This window comes from Tamandua tetradactyla, chromosome 2 (assembly GCF_023851605.1).
Source record: "Tamandua tetradactyla isolate mTamTet1 chromosome 2, mTamTet1.pri, whole genome shotgun sequence".
Classification (NCBI taxonomy): domain Eukaryota; kingdom Metazoa; phylum Chordata; class Mammalia; order Pilosa; family Myrmecophagidae; genus Tamandua; species Tamandua tetradactyla.
This window is the reverse complement of record NC_135328.1, coordinates 135,092,442-135,113,221: the sequence shown is the minus strand read 5'-3', so window position 1 is coordinate 135,113,221 and position 20,780 is coordinate 135,092,442. Positions and strand designations below refer to the sequence as shown.

At 33.5% G+C, this 20,780-nt stretch overlaps 1 long non-coding RNA gene and 1 pseudogene across 3 annotated transcripts in view; one reads left to right on the top strand and one right to left on the bottom strand.

The window, feature by feature from the left end:
- LOC143673955 (uncharacterized) overlaps positions 1–20,780 on the top strand; it is a 465,075-nt gene that overhangs the window by 287,774 nt on the left and 156,521 nt on the right. The window lies entirely within an intron of this gene.
- On the bottom strand, positions 19,865–20,329 carry LOC143662300 (histone deacetylase complex subunit SAP18 pseudogene; annotated as a pseudogene).

The window sequence follows — 20,780 nt, the reverse complement described above, 5'->3', positions numbered from 1 at the left end:
AGGTACTTTTTAAAAGCAGGGAATTTTGGGATGGCCATTTAAGTCCAGATGCTCAGATGTAGCTAAGGATATAAGGTTGTGATTAAACACACCTCAGAAACTGATACTAGTAGATGGGATTCAGATAAGGATCGTAATGAGGGTGGAAGGGGAAATTGGATATCCCAAATTTTCACATGGGTTCAACAGAGCAGTCATGCAAAAAAATAAGCAAAACATGTTTACATTAGGAAGAACAAAAGAGTTTTTAGAAACATGGGGTTGCCTGAAAAGAAGTTTGAAATTTCTGGCACTTTATTAATCTCACTCTCATGAGACAACACCCAAGCCATCCTTTGCACAGGCATATTGCTTAGACTCTGGCTGATTGTTACTTGCTTTTTAAAATAAAAATGTGTTTGTTCCAATTTACATGTGTTGAGAGAATGCAGGTAAAAGTGATTATTATCCCACCTTTACCCATGTATCAAGGTCTATACTATGCTTCCATGTTGTATATACAGTATATGTAATTGCGTTTCTCAAAGAAACTCTAGAGTTATACTTTCAAATATGGATGCATATTCTCATTGTTTCCTCTTCATGAGCATCCCTCAGAGGAAGACTCAGCAGATCATGATGATTTACACAGTCCTACCATGATCCCCTGGCGGGTTTTTGTTTGGATTTCTCATGTAAGCAAAGCCTCCACTCATGGACTTACCTGTGAACCTCCATCTCTCTTTCTCACCCAAGACTTTGCAACAAATGAGGACAACCCCTCACTTGCTATGCCTTCTTGACACTTATCACAGTTTTTCAGGCCTTCCAATGAGTTCCTTCAGAGAGTGGGAAGAGGAGACCCCCCTAAAATTATTCTTAAAAGCAATTAAAGTTAACAATGATCAAACCACATGTGATAAGATCTCCAGGGCACTCATTGACAGAGCCTGGTGTTTTGTCCCAGAAACATTCCTGCTGCCATTTGAATTTGTTGCAATATTGTACAATGTCATGCAGCTACTTAAGCTGCAGACATGACCTGCATTTGCTAGCTTTTATTACAAGGAAAACAGATGACAACTTGGAAGAAAATACACAAATATAGCAAATAGAAAATGAATATAAATGTGAAGATTTCTAAAAAAGGTCTCCTTCATCACTGCTAACACCAAAAAAGCAAAATAGAGTGTATCAATGTTATTATCTTTAATCATAAAAGTAATGAAGAACAAAAGGAAAAGTAGGTTGAAAGGATGTGGAAGTGCCATTCAAATTTCATCAACTAGGAATTAGTCCTTTGATTTATAAAACTTACTTATCTATAGGATTATACTCTTATTAATATTGTTTAGTGTTATCTGTTATGTAATGGAGTTATTGACTTGATTTCTATTTATAAAGATCTATTGTGGGCAGCGTGAAGGTGGCTCAGTGGCAGAATTCTTGCCTGCCGTGCTGGAGACCTGGATTCGATTCCTGATGCCTGTCCATGTTAAAAAAAAAAAAAAAAAGATCTATTGTTATTTTAAAATTGGAGATTTGATTTTATAGTTCTACAGTAACAGTTAAAACCACTAAACTAGTGTTTAAAAACTACTATATATGTATATATGATATAAAGGTAATCTTAAAACTTGTATTAATAATAAAACAATATCCAATCATTTTGCAGTTAAACTACATGGAATTATATGGTACACTGACATATTTACGTTTGGTTTTATTAGTTTCTAATTAACATTAATTGAAATATGCATATGCAGGACAATAAAGTTCACGTTATAGAAGCATTTAATACTGATACACATGTACTGGGTTATTAAAAAATATAAGAGTTCTTTCATATGTGCTTTTACTATTCCATCTTAGTGCTAGCAGATAGAATAAGTTGGAAGAGACAAAATAGCTCTTTGAATACGTGGAATAGAAAAGCTCAAATCTCTGATAAGCTCTAAATATAGCAATTGTGAAAACCATTATAAATTGTATTTGGCACATTTACAGGTCTGGAAGGGCTCAAAATGTGATTGAAAGTTATTTTTTTCCCTTTTTATATTGTCCAAACCCAGTTGAAAATTAACATAATATCTTATTTCATCATGCTTTTTTAATCAGGATATTTTGTTTCCCTGTTTTCTGGGTTAACATAATAAACTAAAAATTAGTTTTGAGCATCCCTTATGTATCAAAGTTCGGCTCTGTTTTGATATACATTTGTAGGTGTTCTGGGGGACTGAATTATGCCCCCACCCAAATCCATATTCAGACCCCAATCCTTGGTTTTGTGAGCGTCAACTCTGAAGATGTTAATGGTAAAGGTGTACCCAAACTGAATGAGCAGGAGTCTTAATGTCAGAAGGCTGGGAAACACGAAGGAAATTGGACACAGAAAGAGAAGTCATGGAGAGAAGCCAGAAGTCAACAGAACCTGGAGGAGAGAGAAGAAGCCATCATGCGCATTGCCATGTGACAGACAAAAACGGAACCCCAAGGATTACTGGGCAGCCGGAAGATAGTAGTCCGGGGAGGAAGCAAGTCTCCTGCTTCTAGAAATGTGAGCCAATGCGTTTCTGTTGTTAAGTCAATCCATTCTGTGGTATTTGTTTTAGCTGTTAGGAAACGAATACAGGTGTTAATAATGAAGTTAGGTAAACCATGTTTTGTAGGCTCGTATGATTTTTGACCTATACTTTACAATAAAATAACAGTATTAATGTACATAAAAATACTTTTAAAAAATTGAACATGGATAAAAAAATAGCTTTCAAACATTTTTCATGCAGAGAATTGTTCAATGAACTATTTGAACTAATCTTGTAAAAATAAATAAATAAATCTTGTACATATGTCAAAGGGAGTCAGCAACTAATAAAATATAAAGCATGGGAAGTTTTTAAGTAGCATCATGATAAAACAGAGGAATTTCTTAAAGAAAGCTGAAAACAGAGGACTTATTAATTCTTATTAAAGAATTAATGAAACGTACTTATCCTAACTTTAAAAATAAAGGTGAGGGGTGGGAATGGAAGATAGAACACTGAATTAAATATGATGCTTAATACCAAGTATGGAATGTTCACACATTAAGAATGTTTGTATTGTATGTTGTTTGATTTTATTAATAAAAATTTAAAAGTATAGATAATGTGTAAAAAAATTTTAAAAAACTTGTTGAGATCCATTGCAAACAATATACTGAATTACAGACCTGTGTTATTGCTGTTCTTTGAAAATTCCATTGAGTATACTATGTTCTTGAAATTCACAAAATCTACAAGTTAATTATTTAAATTCCCAACTTTCCCCTTGGGAAGCTTAGTATTCGTTCTGGAAAAGACATCAAATGCAGTCTAATCCTGTTCCTTTTTAATCTTTTTAAATGAAAGTGAAAAGTTTTAAAGTCAAGTATTAGACATATTCACCAATGTTTATTTCATTTTGATTTTAAGGTTATATGAAGTTATTTCATTGCATGGTTATTTTCTCTTTCCTGATAAAATACATTATTAAATTTAAATGAGTAGCACTGGAGACAATCCAGGTATAATTATGTCTTATCCTTCATAACCTAATTCAAAGCATCACTGATTCTCCCCTCTTAAACCATAGACATGGATTAACAAGGATTTGCTTGTTTGCTTATTTGTTTCAGTGATCTGTGATTATTTTGTTCATTTGCCTTCCTACCCTTGGATATTATACAATATCTTGCTGAGAACTCCTTATTTTACAAGCCTTAAATAAACTGTAGGCATATTTATTGTTCATAAGTAAGTCTTTAAAACCATCATTACTTTAAAAAGTTTTAATAGAAAATTAAGACACATTGAATAAAATAAAAGAACAGCATACATTTACTGATCACTTACTATGCCATAGGCATGATATGGTGTTTTACGTTATGGTTTTACATCCTAACAACAAATTGGTTTTAAATACCCTGATTATCCATAATTTCACAGGTCATGAGACAGTCTGTTTAGTTAACTTGTACAATGATAAACAACCAATAAGTAGAAGACCTCGTCTTTGTACTCGAGAGCTGTTTCTCACATTCCAGAAGAGCTGCAGAAGACATAACTGGGGGCATTTAGAAATGTAGGTAAAGGAAACTTAACACTGAAGTCATGTAAGAGTACAGAAGTGAAAGTGATATGGTTTTATTTCTAAAGGTTATAGCTTTTTATTTTGAAATATTTTGAAATATTTTAAAATCTAAACCAATATGGGACTATGACTGGGTCGGGAACTCTGGAATTTCTGATAGTAGCTGGTAGATGATCTGTAGCAGAATTCAGTGGCGTTCTACTATTGATAAATATTTTACGGAGACCAGCCCTTTTCTAGGCTGCCAGCCTCAGTCATGAGCGTGTGCTCTGAGATCTCTAAATTCCACATGTGAAGCTAAATTCCTTTCATAAATTGCCTATTTTTATTCCAGATTGTGTTCTGTTTATGAGGTGAAGTATTTAAACTCTTCTCTCTATGCAGATGGAATGCTTCAAATGGCCAGAAATTTTTATTTCCCTAAGGTGTTTCATTAAATAGTGGAGAAAGAAACAAACAGTGTTAATGCGCTTAGCACATCTTCTTTTTCCTTAAAAAATAAAATAAAATGAGGCTATGTCGGATCTATTTAACGTATAAGTGTTTTGATCTCAAAAGTCCATACATTCCTGGAGAATTTATGCGAATGTGACATTGAAGGCCATATTCTTCCTCCTACCTGCTGATTTTTAGATTAAGAATTATCTAAATGCTAAAGTATTTGCTCGTGTTTCTTGATCTGCTTATTTAAAAGTGTTTGGGGTTTTACATAGAGTCATAATTGTTCTATACCAAATATGCCAAAAAATTAAGTAATTCATAACTTTTTACTAATGTCCAACAGTTACAATCTTAAAATTCTAAATTAAATATAGTATAACTGTGTGATAATTCAGACTTATTTAAATACTATTTCCTAGATACAAGTGGCTTTGTCTAACTTGATTGACATCTTTTTACAAACTGGCTCCTCATCACCCCTGTATATGGTTTTTGAGAATATGATGAAATCTCTCCTTCAGAGTCCTATAGGATATCCTCCATTAAGTACTTTTAGTCCTCCTTTTGTCACACAATTATTTTTCCATAAATATTTTAATTTTACAATATAAGATACTTGTGGAAATTGTTAAAAAGAGGGATCACTGCCCCTGTCAGGTAATAATAAAAAATACTCAGCTTTACACCTTTGTTTGTCATTCTTATTCATGCACCTTGCTCTTTTCTTTGTTTACCTTTGCATTGTTCTGATTTTGGTATAAATAAGTGCTGCTGAAGCAAGCACCATGACAAGATTGTTCAAATATAATGAAATACCCATGTTGTTTTGAAAAACAACTTTCTAAGTGCACAATTACTTCTGTTGATACATAGGCCATGGGGCTACTAAATTAGTTTGTATATGGAATATTCTGTAATATTTTAATACTGAAGTGACAAATTTCCTTAAGATTTAAATCCATTTACTGCTTACATTAAGGGGATATGTTAGATAAATATTGTAAACGCTGGGAAAATCATTACTGGACATATCACTCACCAACTGCATTAATAACCAAATATGTGCTTCAGGGAAAAAAGGGTAAAATTTTTATTTAGCTGTCCAAACAACTTATTTTTTATAAGAATAACGTTCCTAAAGGAAGAAGGGACTCAAGAGATAAGAAGTTCTCATTAATAAATGCATTGTTAATTCTTATATTAATATTTTATGAAAATTTAATTGTTTTTCCTTCTAACTTGTGGTAATTCATACTCAATTTCATATTCTCCTCATACAAAAAGATTTTTTTTTAACCATAGAGCACACTCAACAGACTATTTAATGGAAGTTTGGGTAGGTATTAAGTTTTAAGAAACCATCAATTTGGATAATATTCATTTATATTTCTATTACAAATGATAGAAATTAAAATTTGACAATATAGTCTTGAATTTCTCAAAAAGCATATCAGAATTCCATAGGGTGGAGATTTAGGTTATCATAGTCATGCCAAGGTGAATTGAACTGCTCTCTAGACCATAAGAATTTGGAAAGGAAGATCTTAAATCTTTGGATTGTGAGTGAATCAAATTTGAAGTAATACCAATTGCAATTTTACATTATCGGTGCTTTCTCTGATCCTACAAATTGTTGTAGGCAGTGTCCTGCCTAGAGAAGCAAACTGACATTAAATTTGGGATAAGGAATATGATTAGCAATAAAATCTTTTACAGTAGGGTTTTAATAATTTTTTGTAAATGTGTTATTTGAGCAATTTGTATCTTGGAGGCACTTTATTTCTTTGGGACTTCTTTACAACTTAAGCATTGTTTTGTTGTTAATATTATATTCAGTAAAATAATGCAACCTGAAATATTAAATCTAAGAAGTTACACATGTATATTCTTAAATCTTACAATTTTTTATTTTTTTCTGTTTCACTGAATTCATTAGAGGTAAAATTCTGAAGAATTTGATCTGGCTACAAATACATGGGTTTATGGCATGTAACCCAAGTAATACGTTGAAGTGGTGGTTTATCGAACAATAATTTAGATATCAGTATGATTTTATCATATTTTGGAAATGCAAACATTGAGTTTAAATCCCTATATGATGAAAATGAAGGAATAAAGATGAATAATAGGAGGAACAAATGTTAAAATAAATTTAGATTGAAATGCTGGCGATCGGTGAGGGGGAGGAGTGGGGGATATGGTGTATGAATTTTTTTTGTTTTCTTTTTCCAAATAGATGCAAATGTTCCAAGAAATGATCATGATGATGAATATGCAACTATGTGATGATATTGTGAATTACTGATTATATATGTAGAACGGAATCATCAAAAGTTAGAATGTTTGCCTTTATTTGTTTTTTTATTTGTGTTTTTATTTTTGTTATTTTAAAAATAATAAAATAATTAATTACCAAAAAAATCCCTATATGATGAAAATGTAACTATTGTATCCTATCTTTACTGGCAAATAGTTTAATTCATCTGTACAACGGTTTATTGATGATGTTAATTCTTAGTTGCGTACGTGCTTAAAGTATAACTGGTTAATTTCAAAAAGGATTTTAAAGAGTCTATTAATATTTAATCAAACAAGGATCACTTCTTTGGTATCTGTGACAAATCAGATGGTCTTCCAGATGCCACTGAAATATGTCAGTTGAAGGGAACTCATCGCATCGAAGGTAATGAAGTCTAATAAAGGACATTTCCATTATTTGAAAAGCTTTCACCTGCGAGTTGCTGCCCTATAAGTTCTACTCATTGGGAATAGTACTCTACCCGATCAATGATTCCACTCCTTGACTTACAAAAGTGCTAAAATATTATAGTTATTAAGAAACACAAAAGAAAAATTTAGAAAGCATGAGATAAAAATAAATTTAAATGAAAGTGCTGTCATTCCAAGCTCCACAACGGTAGACCCCTGCTCTGATATCACTGCACTTGCTCAGTGGAATATATAATGGCCCTCTGAAAAGCCTCTATTTTGCCTCTTGGCTCTCAGGTCTCTTTTATAATTGCTATTTGGTTTGTTGTCCACAAGCCACTCCATGAGGTAACATTACAATAATTGATTAGTCTTGTACAGTATGCAAGAAAACCATTTAATCCAGCCATAGGTCAAAAATATGTTACAATTTTAACAAAATTAGTTTTTGCAGATATTCCTTTCAATTTAGAGTAATTTCTTGTTTCTTCTGGATTGGGTAAAAATTCCTCACATGATCTTATGCATACCAGTAGCATATAAAGAACAAATTATTCTTCATAAAACTTGAAAACCAAGGATTATTTTCTTCCTTTCCCCAGCCTACACACACACACACACACACACACACGCGCGCGCGTGCGCGCATTCCTGATAAAGGATCCTAAATTTAAGTGTTCTAGGTTTATGTGTATGAAGACTTATTATATATTTTATTTTTTCAAGAATAGAAGCCATTTTTCATGCTAATTCATAAATTATCCTGCCTTAATGACTCAAAGAACAAAGCAGATATAAATACTTAAGGCAAATCAATGAAGTTACCAGATAAATTTATATGACTCCTTTTCCTCAAATAAATTTTGGTGGACTATTATCCATCTAATAAGTTATCAAATCTTTATATTCCTTGGAGAAATGGCTCAAGGCCTTCTTGAATGTTAGATTATGCGTTTGAATCTCTGATTTAGTGAAACAGCGTGTAAAAATCTCTCGTAATCAGAACACTCCCTATTGGCTCTTCATCTGAAGATCCCCAAGAGTGCTGTTTGTCCTAGAGAACATCTGGAATAGATTACATGCAGTTAATTGGCTCCAGGTTGAGCTTGTTACAGACAGTAGCACGCAGTATAACCTATGCAGTTCACTAAATCCACCCACTTTGGGTTAAATAACACCTACTTCTCTCCGTAATTTTTCCCAGATGCAGGACACACACACATGTGTGTACACACAAGACACACACTCACACACAAGCGCCCTCTGAAAGGTAGCAAGATATCAATAGATCAGTGGAGAAGTTGTTAGCAAGACATTTAACCCATCAATTATCTCAATTAAAAGATCAACTATTGATTTCAAAGGGTTTTTGGAAAGAAAAGTTAAGTATCTGCAGCAGCAGATTGTAGAGAGTGAATGTTTTATAGTAAAAAATAAAAAGTTAAAGTTAAAAAAAAAAAGAACCCATTCTAACAGTTGAAAGATTTTTATGTTTGGTTTTCCCCCTTCTTTAGCATATGTTTCAGCACGTGTGGGCACTTATCAGAATGCCATAGTGGTAAGGAAAGCAGTGCTTTGATTTCTAACTTATTTAACAATATTAATGAGTCGAGTTACAAGGAACAGTATGACTACTGTTCATGAAAACCAAATCATCAATCTTCTTAACTTATGGTGTTGGAGGCACAGGGCATGTCTTAGCGATTAATGACCAGTTGGAGGAGTAGCTATCTCAATACATAGCTAAGGACCATTAACCCCAACTGGTCATTAATTCCTAGGAAATGTCCTGTACTGAGGTCATTATTGCTAATAAAATGCACATATGGAAAATCCCCTTTCTTTTGCCTGTGTACATAAATATATACTCACATTATAGGCATCATTACTTGTCGTGAAAAAAAAAAAAAGTGGTAATTCACACGCCCAGAAGCTCAGAAAAACTAAGCCTAATGAGAAATTTAATATAAACAATCTCTGCATTCAATTTACCTTTCACTTTTTCTATGGGTAGAAGGGAGAAAACAAGTTTGTATGTTCAGGCAGTCGATCTGCTGCAGTAAAATGCAGTGCCCTGTTTAAATGTGCATGGGGGAAAAGTGAAAGGAAAGGGAAATGGGATTGGAGACTCACTGGTGAGTGTGGATGGAAGCAGCACACATGCTCTAATACTAAAGACAGTATGAAATGAGGGCCTTTTTTGAGTCATGATAATTAGGTAAAGGAACAAACACAAGGCAAAGTTTAGAGTTAGGCCAAGTCCCTCTTTGCTGTCTTTGCTCTTCCACCCCTGAGGATTTTGATACATTCTCTCTCTCTTTTCCTCATTGTCATCTAGCCAAGTCCATCGTGCTGCTGGTCTAGCTCTTCCAGCAATGTTTTCCAGAACTACCCTTTTTGTTTTCCAATCTCCATTCTCTGTTCTTCCATGAAACTATTCTTGTCTTGCTTACATTTATATGATATTCTTTTGAGTTGCCTTCCATAGCATCCCATAAATGCCTCTATTTTAGAAATTATTCCATGAGACTTCATTTGTATATAAACAGCTAGCTGCTTCTTGTGAAGGATGATCTTTTATTTTCTTCTTTACCTTTTCAATATAAGACATCAGTATCAATAACTGGTTGGGGAATAACTACTGTACTGAAAACTGATAATTGTTATCACACACATATAAACACATATAAATGTTTATGATGTTTGCATAAAAACCTAATTTGTTTTTAAGGAGAATATTTAAGTGAAAGAATATATCTATTTTTACTAGTGTAAATATCAAATACTGAGCAGTTACAATTTGTACAGGATGTATTTTTTAGACATTAAGCCAAAATCCACATAATTCAAAACAAATCCTGATAATTTTTTCTGTAGTCTGACTAAAGAGTTTCTATTTGGTGGCAATAGCATAAACTTATTTTTGAGAAGATTATTTCCAATGTTTTATTGAAAGAAAAACTTCATTAGTGTTTTTATATTAAAATATCCATAACTGAAATGAACAGAATTAAAATTTGTCTAAAGTGTTGATGAATCAATAGATCTTATGTCCAGAAGGACATTAGGCTGTCTCTCAAATTATATCTAATTAGGTAAAAATATCTAGAAATGTCTATAAATGGAAATAGATTGTGACATTTTTCAATGAGCACTTAAATTTAGTGATTGTTTGTATGGGTTATAATCTTTCTAAATTATTTGGTTTCCCTCCTAATTATTTGATTATTTGTTTTTGTGAATGATCTTTGAATATTCAATCAAATACTTATATATTTAATCAAACAATCTGATCAAATTAATTATTTAACCACTCACAGAGACAATAACTTGGTATCTTTGCAGATAACATGAATTAACAAAATATAATTTTTCAGCAGTCATGCTTAATGTTTCATGAGGACAGCTAATATAAAATTTTGAGTCTACCCTTAGAATGCTTGCTGTGAATAAAAAATAGATTAGTGCCTCTCTAATCTTTGTTCACTTTCCCAAATTGATCTCAACTTCTAAGATTGAAGATAACTGGAACCTCAAAGTCCCTGAGGCATTTTAGTAAAATGAAGAGTTGAGCTCATTGAAGAATGATTTGCCTTTATTAGATCTTAAAACTAAACCATATAAGCATGCATTATTTATTTTGAATATTAAAAAATTAGAAAATTTGCTCAAAGTCTAATCTATTTTATGGCTCAGGCTACCATCAAAGAAGTCACAAAATTATCTGGACAAATGCTAAAGCAGTTTCCATATTCAGAATCCTCTGTGGAGGCCAGAACAGCAAGATCCGTTTTGTGAGCTGTTTCTTGGGAAGACAATGGAAACCTAAGTGGAGAAGGAACAGAGGCTGCAGATCTATCAGAACTTAAAGATCACTTGCTTCTACCATAACTAAAAGCACTCAAATTTAGGGGTTAAGAAGCAGATTCTAGCTAATGTCCAGACTGAGCGTAGTTTTGATCCATTTTGAACTATCCCTTATTTGCAGTGTAAACGTGATCTATTTAACTCTGTGCCTCAGTTTCCTCTTTCTGTGAAGTAGGGATAAATAATTGCCTAATCCTCATGTCATTGGAATTAAATCATGTAATCTATGTAAAGCACTTAAAAATTATCCTGTATAAATAAATACTAAAAAAATATTATCTATAACTATTATTATCAGATTGGGTTTGCAGTTTTGAATTTTGACTTTCTCCACATCTTCACCAAGACAACCAAGTCAGTTTATTTATGGCATTTAGTTAATAACTACCTCCTTCTTTCTGATAAAATTTTACAGTTCATATTTCTTTTCAGTGCTGTCCTATGTGGAATAATATAAGGTGCAGGTAAGATTATAGTGTTTGAGTCCTCACATTTGAACTCGTGTCCCTGATTCGATCATGTCTGATACCCCAATTTTAGGTGGACTCTTTTTATGCCTTTTAAGTCAGAAACAAGAGAAGTCTCTCAGAATGACAGCTTTGTCTTTTGTTTGGGGATCTTTTCCTTTGGAAATAATATGGGAAAAGTTAGCCTTCTATCAGTGCTCTTATCTGATAGAGAATTCATTCTGTCTGCTACAGAAGGAGTTGCTTCTCAGACATTTGTGTTAAAAGGATTTAATAAAGGCAGCAATGCTAATTAACATCAACAATTGACTTTCTGGGGGCACACACATTTCTAAATCTGAGTAATGTCATTCCTAAGTTTCAGTGCTCAGTTCTGGTTTGTTTTTCCTGCAACAATGTTCTAAGAGCAAAACAAGAGAGAAGGAGAAATTATTCTTTTAAATCTACAAACTTTCAGTAAACTATAATTTAGTAAATCTAGAAAGATCTGCAAACTATTCTTTTCTTATTTTTTTCAGATTAAAGTAGCACTATTTGAAAGAGAACATTGTTTTCATTATGAATGCCAGTAAAGATAAAAGACCAAAGACCAAAAGCCAAGATTTTCACCTTTTTCATGCCTTAGTGATGCTAAGCATGGCCGTGTTGCTTCTGCCAGTTATTGGAACTTCTAAGCAAAATATTCCACGACTCAAGCTAACCTACAAAGGTAAATGTATAAATATTTTTCAGATTGTTTATTAAGATTTCTAAAGTATTTTTACTACTGTACTTCTTTTATTTAGGCATATGGACCCCAGTGAAATGCATATGCTGTTGGCATCAGTTAAGGAGGATATTATTATAGAATACAAAGCCCAATTATTTACTGTTTTTGTGAAAAATAGATGCCAAGACTGTCCCTCTACACCTTTCAGTGAGTGTTTATAATGATCAACTGCTGAGGAATATAATTAAGAAATTTTGACCTACAAAGTATAATGTGTTATATTAAAACAAATAAATTCCCAAAACTAGAAAAGTGTTGTGATTCTATACAATTACTTATAAAGATTCTACTCATTAGTTTATCCCTGATTAGAGGGAATTTTGTTTTTAAACACAGTAAGATATTTTCAAAAAACATTTAACATGTTAGGATTGTTTTAAGATCTCAAGCATATGTTTACTTTACATTAGAAAAAATGTGAAAGGCTTGAAGTATAGATTTTAAAAAAATGAATAAATGCAATCTTCTGAGCCAACTGTTTTTTAAACTTTTAAGTTAGTATAAAAGCAAAGTTTATGAGTTATGTTTAGTCATCTTATTTTTTTTACCAAGGTTCTTCTAAAAAATTTTTCCTTTTGTATTATATTCTATAATGCACCCTAAGCTTTATTAGTAACAAGGAAGGAAAGGAATGTAGGGAGAACCAGACCCCTTTATTCTGAACCTGGCAGTGAAAATTATGCTAGCAATTTTAATATCCTCTAATCTTCAAGGCAGCTTATTTTTCAGCCCAAACTGAATATCAATAATTAAAATTAATTTGATATCAATGGAAGTGTAAGTGAAGTTAGCACATTTCATATGTTGATATTTGGCATTTAGCTGGAATTTATGTCTCATTTATTAAATATTGGTGACAACTAATTTAATCTTTGAATTTTTATATTCTTATATGTATAAATGTCATTTCAAGGAGTATATTTACTAGTAATCTAGGATTAATTTTGTCTAGAAAGTTTCATCTTAATATGGACTAAAATTTATCAGTATTGTATATATACAAGAATTAAAAGGTATATTTAGAGCATCACTCATTTCTTAATCAAGGGTACATTCAATTTTTTATTCATCCTCTAAATTTCTCTTCTTTTCACGTGAAAAGAAGTATTTTTTCCTTTTCAAGTGAAAAGAAGTGTATTTACTATGTAAAGTACAGGCTAAGATGCAGAGTGAATTCAAGCCTTCCAGCTATGCCAGAGTAGCTAGTACTGTGTATTCCTTCTGCTAGTATTTCTTCTCCTCTGAAGTAGCAGTAGCTAGTATTACTTCTGCTCTGAAGTTTCTGTTGGCTCTCTTGCGTCTATCATTTCTGTTGTTTTCTGTCATTTTGACCCTCTCCAAAATGTTTCCTCTCTTAAAGGATTCTAATAAATGAATCAAGCCCCATCTGGAATGTGTGGAATCACATCTCCCTCTAATCAAAGGTCACACCCACAATTGGGTGAGTCACAACATCTCCATGGAAGTAATCTAATCAGAAGCTTCTGCAAGCAATATTCAATCAGGACTAATGGTGACTTATAAAGTCTAAGCTACTGCGCATGTCAGGCAGGCCCACTTGGTTAGGTCCCATTTCGGTTATCAAGATAACTTTGGACTTGGGGTGAGTTAGTTCTGGGCTGACTCAGGGCCCTTCATTAATAAACATCAGTGTCTAGTGATCACAAGACTCCAAAGTGGAAAATTGGATAAATGGGTACAAGTGAAAGTTAGTCGCAAGGTTTTTAACAATCACAAAGGCACAAGATAAAAGCTATACAATCAGTATCAGAGATCAAGGCAGCTGGGTTATAATTCAAAGATTCCAGGTAATTCCCTCTTTGTACACAAACTATATCAGGAAGTAAAAATGAATATCTATATAATAATTCAGTAATCTTATTCATCCCTTAAATTCTCATTTCTCGGCTATACTATCAAGAGTAGACTCTTGTTTATCTCTCTGTGCATTCTCACTCCCCCTAACATGACATATATATAAAAGAAGAGCTAGTATATATGTTTTCTGGATTAAATATTATAAAATCTACCCTTTTGATGCTTCTTTTAATACTTTCCAAATGTTATAGTTTTTCTGATGTTTTAGCTTGTCTACATGTCAAAGACTCATAACCAGTAACAGAGAATGAACACAGAGTAGGAATCATAAAATCCCTTCTTACCTACCCAGAGTACAAGCAATCATCTCCCTACTAGCTCCCAATGGCTGCTATTAGCTATTTATCTCCAGATTGTATTCCAATCACATATATTCATCATTGCTATGAGAATTGTTGACAATTGTGACCAGCTCTGAACACTCTTCTTTCCAACCACTTTAAAGAATGTAGGGTCCTCTCTTTCGGAATCACTATTCAGCCCTATTAAGCATACATGTTCATTCCACTTAGAAGAATTTCAAGTTTCCCAGATTCCTCTAGGACATATCTGCCAGTTTAAAAGGAAATACTTAAAATCTTGACATGCCAATTTTTAAAAGTTGCCAATTTCATGAAAACAAAAAAAGAGAAATAAAATTCTTGCTAATTTAGGGTGATGGAGGAAAATTGCTTGTACTGCATGCTTATTTCTCAGATAAGAGTCATGATGCTCCCTTGGCATTTTCTATTTTTCTTGTATGACTCTGACTAAATGATTAAGATCAACTGATACCTTCTGGTGCTTTGATGGTGTTGAGTGGGTCTAAAAGTTCCTGTTTGTGCACTTTAAACAGTTAGAATATGAGATTTTTTTTTAAAATCAGCCCAAATTAAAGATTAATTTTGTTTTTAAAAAAATCATTAATATTTATGGACATAAAATCAGCTTTGTTTTCCTTGCTTTCTATGATCCATGCTTTCTAAGGTGCTGACCTGACAATAAGCATTCCTTATCAGTAGAGTGAGCCACTCGAAATAGCTGCAGGATAGTTTTGAGGGATTTCTTAAAGGCCAACAGAAATATAATAACCATTTTATCCAAAGAATGCTCTTTGATAAAGGCTTAGCTTTGAACTTCTGAGTCCACAGGAGCTTGTTTGGTTCTATTGTTGTGTAAAGAGATTTCCCTTCTGTTGCATGTTTTGAATTCTTGCATAGTTATGCATACTAAATATGTTCCTTGAGTAACAAGAAAGGAATCTTGAAGGTCAGGATGTTCTACTTTTCTGATTTTTGTGTTATATGATTTTTATATATATTTTGCCCTATAAACTGCATTTCTCACAATGACTTTAAGAGTTTATACTGTAGTTGTAGTGAAAATGATTTTTGAGAGATGGCCTATTTCAATCTCATGATAGTGTTAACATTTTCTGTCTCACAATAACCATGAAAGATCTCATGGGAGTTTGGGATATTTTTATTATAATTGTATTTGTTTGGAAAACTGCAGAAGATGAGATAGGTAACATAACTGAAGGAGAATTGCACAAAAATTTTGAAAATTAGTGTTTACCAATACATAATGAGTAATCCCTTTCTTTTCTGCACATTCTCCCTGGCTTTTTTTTTTTTCTTTCTTTTTTTAGTATTAACTTATATTTAAACAACTTGTGTTTGTATAATTTTTTTTTTCAATCTTTCTACATCCTTCTAACCTGACATAATAAGGATACAGCCATAGATTCCATTTGAATGTTTTACCTCCATACTCTTTCCATATCAAAGAATCACAATAAACTTATAAGGCATAGGCTAGTCAATACTGAACCCACACATACAGAATAACAACAAGGAGCATAACTCACTTAAGAATTACCATATACTCACCCATTCTACAAATATGTGCTGAATAAGCACTATGCTCCAAGCACTATCCTAGGTCAGAGAAAAGTCACTGGCCTCTTTGAACTTACTTTCCAGATATAGAAAGACAGGGTATGGGCAGGTAAACATAAATAAACAAATATAATTTCAAATAGTGCTAAATGCTATGATGTATATAAAGCAAGAGAGTGAATGAATACCAGGTACCCTACTGGGACATTATCATTTTTAATTTTCAAAACACCCAGAAGGCCATTGTCTTTTTCCCATTTTATAGCAAGTGCCATGAGGCTCAGAGCCTGAATAACTTGCTTAAAAGCAAGAAGTGACTTAATGGTGGAACCAAGTTGTGTGCCTAAGTCTTTCTACTTAAAGTCGCCTACTCTTCTTATCTCCTTTGTCATTGAGGGAGACATTCAGGAACATAAATAATCAAGATTTGAAAAAAATACGTTTCGCCATTACTTTTTTGGCATCCTCTTTATAGTAACTAAAAATAATAGTAATTTTTTTTTGCTACTCCAAAACTTATATGCATTTTCACGGACAAGAAAAATTTAGTGCCCTGTTTAGATTTTGCAATGGCTATTTTATAGTTAAGCATTAATTTATTTAAGTGTTTTTTTCTTTATTTTTTGAAATTTTTGAGAAATGTATAGAAAGACTATATTTTTCTATGTTTACAAATTACTTTAGTTGGCTGTGGATGTGAATGTGTCTCAAGTAGAGATTTCATGGCTATTTGACTCATCTAACTTGTTCAATTTAACTCATCTAACATAATATCTGTTATTTTGCTTTAGCATGGCACAGAAGTGAAAAGAGCAGGTTCTGAAGTCAAAGTGCCGGGTTTTAACTGCTATCACTAGTTGAGAATATTGGGTGTTTGCTTATTTTATGTGCTACAGTTTTTTTATTCATAACATAGTAAATCTGTAATATAATAGTCACATTCATTAATTTATTTACTCATAATAAGATTGTTATAAAGAGTCAGTGTATCGATCCATGCAAAGCACCGATTACAGCATTTGTCATAGTAAGCATTCAATAAATGCTGGAGATTATTATTTTCTGTGAATTGCTTTAATGAATTGCTATATTTTCCCAGACCAAAGATTTCCTTATGTAAACAAGTTTGAAAGCATTTTATAATTCCCTCTTGGAGATTTACAATGCACATTAAAATTGCTCCTCTGTTCTCTCACTGCATTTTCTACTAAGTTTCCCTCAGGCAAGTACTGCCCACAGGTTGTGAATTTACTGAGGAGAGGTTCCAATGTTTTCACCTTTGTAGCCCTCTTATTCAGCAACAGTCTTTGCAGTTAATAAGGTCATTGTTGACCTTGACAAGAGCCATGTCTTTGAGTGGTGTCAACCCTCAGTATAGGTTAAACTGAGCCATAAAATCAGTCAGTAGTTCAAAGGAAATGCTTACAATCTAAAGTGGGCATTTTCATTGCCAAATTGGTGGGAAAAGATGAGCTGCTTTCAGCACCTTCTCCTATGTACCTAGTGATAAAGCATTATTAGTATTATAGAAAGAATTCTCACATTATATCATATATATATATTTACATGCTATATATAGATATATAAAGCAAGTCATTGATGATTTAATTGTGTTGGACATGCCATGTTTGAATAGGTTCATTTTTTTCCCAGACATATTTTCTCTAAACTGAGGCTGTTACAGTCAGGCTTGCTTAGGTTTAAGAGGTTTAAGATAATTGCATTGTTTATGTGATATTCAACTGTCACTAGTTCATAACAATAGTTTCTGAAAGATAATTATGTGCCAGGCATTGTTCTAGCAACTGAGGATTGTGTTAGCAAATAGAAGAGGCCATAAATTCTGCCATCACATAGTTTATATTCTAGTGGGGAAAGACCATACATAAGTAAATTATATAGTATGATAGAAGGAGATAAGTTCTTTGTAGAAAAGTAAATCAGAAAGGGAACTAGAGAGTAGTGGTGGTGGTGGGGTAGTCAAATATGGTAGGCAAGAAAGAGTTCACTGAGAGACTGATATTTTCATAAATATTTAAAGAAAATACTGTAGCATGTCATGTATACACCTGTAAGAAGGGTATTTCTGGGAGAAAGAGCAGTAAACGCAAAGGCCCTGAAGTAAGAGGTGTCTGGGATGTTCAAGGATCCTAAAGAAAAATAGTATGACTAAAATAGAGGGGGCTAAGGGAAAAAGAAAAAATTGAGGAGGAGAAATTGGATCATTTCCCTGTAGGTCTTTGTTAAAACTTTGGCTGTTTAGTCTGAGTGTTACAGATTCCACTGGAGACTTTTGAGTACAGAGGCAGTACAATTTTGCATGCATTGTTATAGGGTCACTCTGTGTGGTAGTGAGGCTCAAGTGTCAATTTGACCAGGTAATGGTGCCCAATTGTTCTGTTATTGTGGACTTAAATCATCAGCATGTGAATTTCATCTATGGCTGATTGCATCTGTGGAATGCCTTCTGCAATGAGTAACATTTAATTTAATCAACAGGGTCTTGAAAAGGAGAAGTTAGAAGAGACAGAAAGCATTTAGAGTGGGCAGAGACCCAGATGTTTGGAGATGTGGAGAGGATATGCCCAAGGGAAAGCCATTTGAAACCAGAAGTCAGGATAGAAGGCCAGGAGATGTCTACATGTTCCTTTCCACGTGACAGAGGAACCCAGATGAAAGCCAGCTGCCTTTCCTCCAAAGAACTGTACATTTTTAACTAAACAAGTCCCCTTTATCAAAGCCAATTCTGGCATATTGCACTCCAGCAGCTTTAGTAAACGAAAACACTCTGGCTTCTGGGTTGTGAATAGACTGAAAGGAAGAAGCAGGAAAATAGGGAAACAAGTTATGAGGCTATTATAATAAACCAGGTGAGAAAAGATGGTCAATGTGCCAGAGTGGTAGCAGTAAAGATAGGAGAAGAGAATATAAAGGTAGAGACAAAAGGATTTACTGTTGGATTGGATATGAAGGGAGAGATACAGAAGTCAAATATGACACTATGTTTTTATGGCCTAAGGTAGAAATTAAGTTACCATGAACTGAAATGAGGAAGACTAAAAGAAGTAATTTTAGGGGAAGATCAAGAATTGAACTTTGGACATATTTTGTTTGAGAAACCTAGCAGATATCCAAGTGAAACGCCAAGAAGGCATTCTAGTTCGTGGGAAATGTCAATTGGAGATATTAGCAGGTAGACATTTTGTAAACCATGTGACTCTCTTTTTTTTGGAAAAGAATTTAAAAGATTGAGTTTATGTGATACTCTCAAGTCAGGAAATCTGAGTGTGGGAATTCTCAGCTAAGAGTACTGAGAAGGAGAGCCCAGGCACGTAAAAGGAAAACCAAAGGTTGTGGTATACAGAAAGGCCAGTGAAGAAAGTACTTTAAAGGTGATAAGCAGTGTCAAACCCAGCAAATAAGTCATGAGAGGTAAGAACTGAAAATTTAAAATTAAAATTAACCATTAGGTTTAGCAACTAAGTGGTTATTGTTTTTTTTTTTTCTTTTTAGACATATTTAACAATACAGTTTTACAGAGAATGCTAAGAGCACTTTTTTGCATATTTTACAGAAGAGCTTGAAACAATATGGACCTTCTATTAATATTCACACCATAGCACAGTCAGATTGAATCTAAATAGATGCATTACAATGTGCTTAACAGTTTAAAGGCTTAATGGCAATAATCAGGGGAGGAAAAGAATGTAATTTTATTTTACATCACTGACTGAAAATACATTCAAGAAATAGTAAATAAACATTTAATATGGTCTCATGCTCCCAGAAGGAGTTGGTGCCCGATTTGGAGGGGTGATTGCTATGTCCAAATAATCTCCTATTTGGAACTTCTGCGACTGCAGGGTCATGGAATCATCAGTCCCCTTTCTGCCAGACATGGTACTGCCAATCTCCTTTACTCGATAGCCAGGTCTTTTAAGATCAGTAAAAACAATAGCAAAGTTGAAGTGCGTGCCCTTCTTTCTGGCTTCTGGGTAAACTTATTTTACTAAACTAGTCAGTTCTTTCAAGGTTGCATCCATCCAAGTGTAGATCTGAAGCTCGCTGGAGGGCACGTTTCCGCGGGGGAACTCATCCATACGATGGTGGCGGCCGTTATTGGTGGTGAAGACCCGCAGCAACAGCGGGCATGTCTTCTCCCGCTCGATCGGCTTCTCGGGTTCCTTCTTAATTTCCTCCTGGGTAACGTACGACTCCACCGCCATCTTCCTCCTCTAAGTGGTTATTGTTGACCTCAATAAAAAGCAATGTCTTTAAGTGGAGCTTACCAAAAGCCAATTAGGGTAGGTTCTCAAAAGCATGGAATTAGGACACGAGACAGTGAAAATCTATGATTCTTTCAAGGAGTTTTCCTGTAATGGTGACATGGCGCAGTAGCTAGAGAAAAAGTGAGATGAAAAGATATGTTTTCTATCTGTGGAATAAAAGTGTATACATGTGCTAGTTGGAATAATCTGAGAGAAAAATAATTGATGATGCAGAGAGGTATGGGCTAATCTTTACCCTATTAAAGAATATATTGATGAAACTATATTTTCCCCCTAAAAACAGGCTACATTTAGAACATATACTAATAAAAGTGACCCAGTTTGCCACTTGTTCATAATCAGTGGCAACTATTGTCTAGACGGAATTTAACAGATATAAAAATATGTTCAA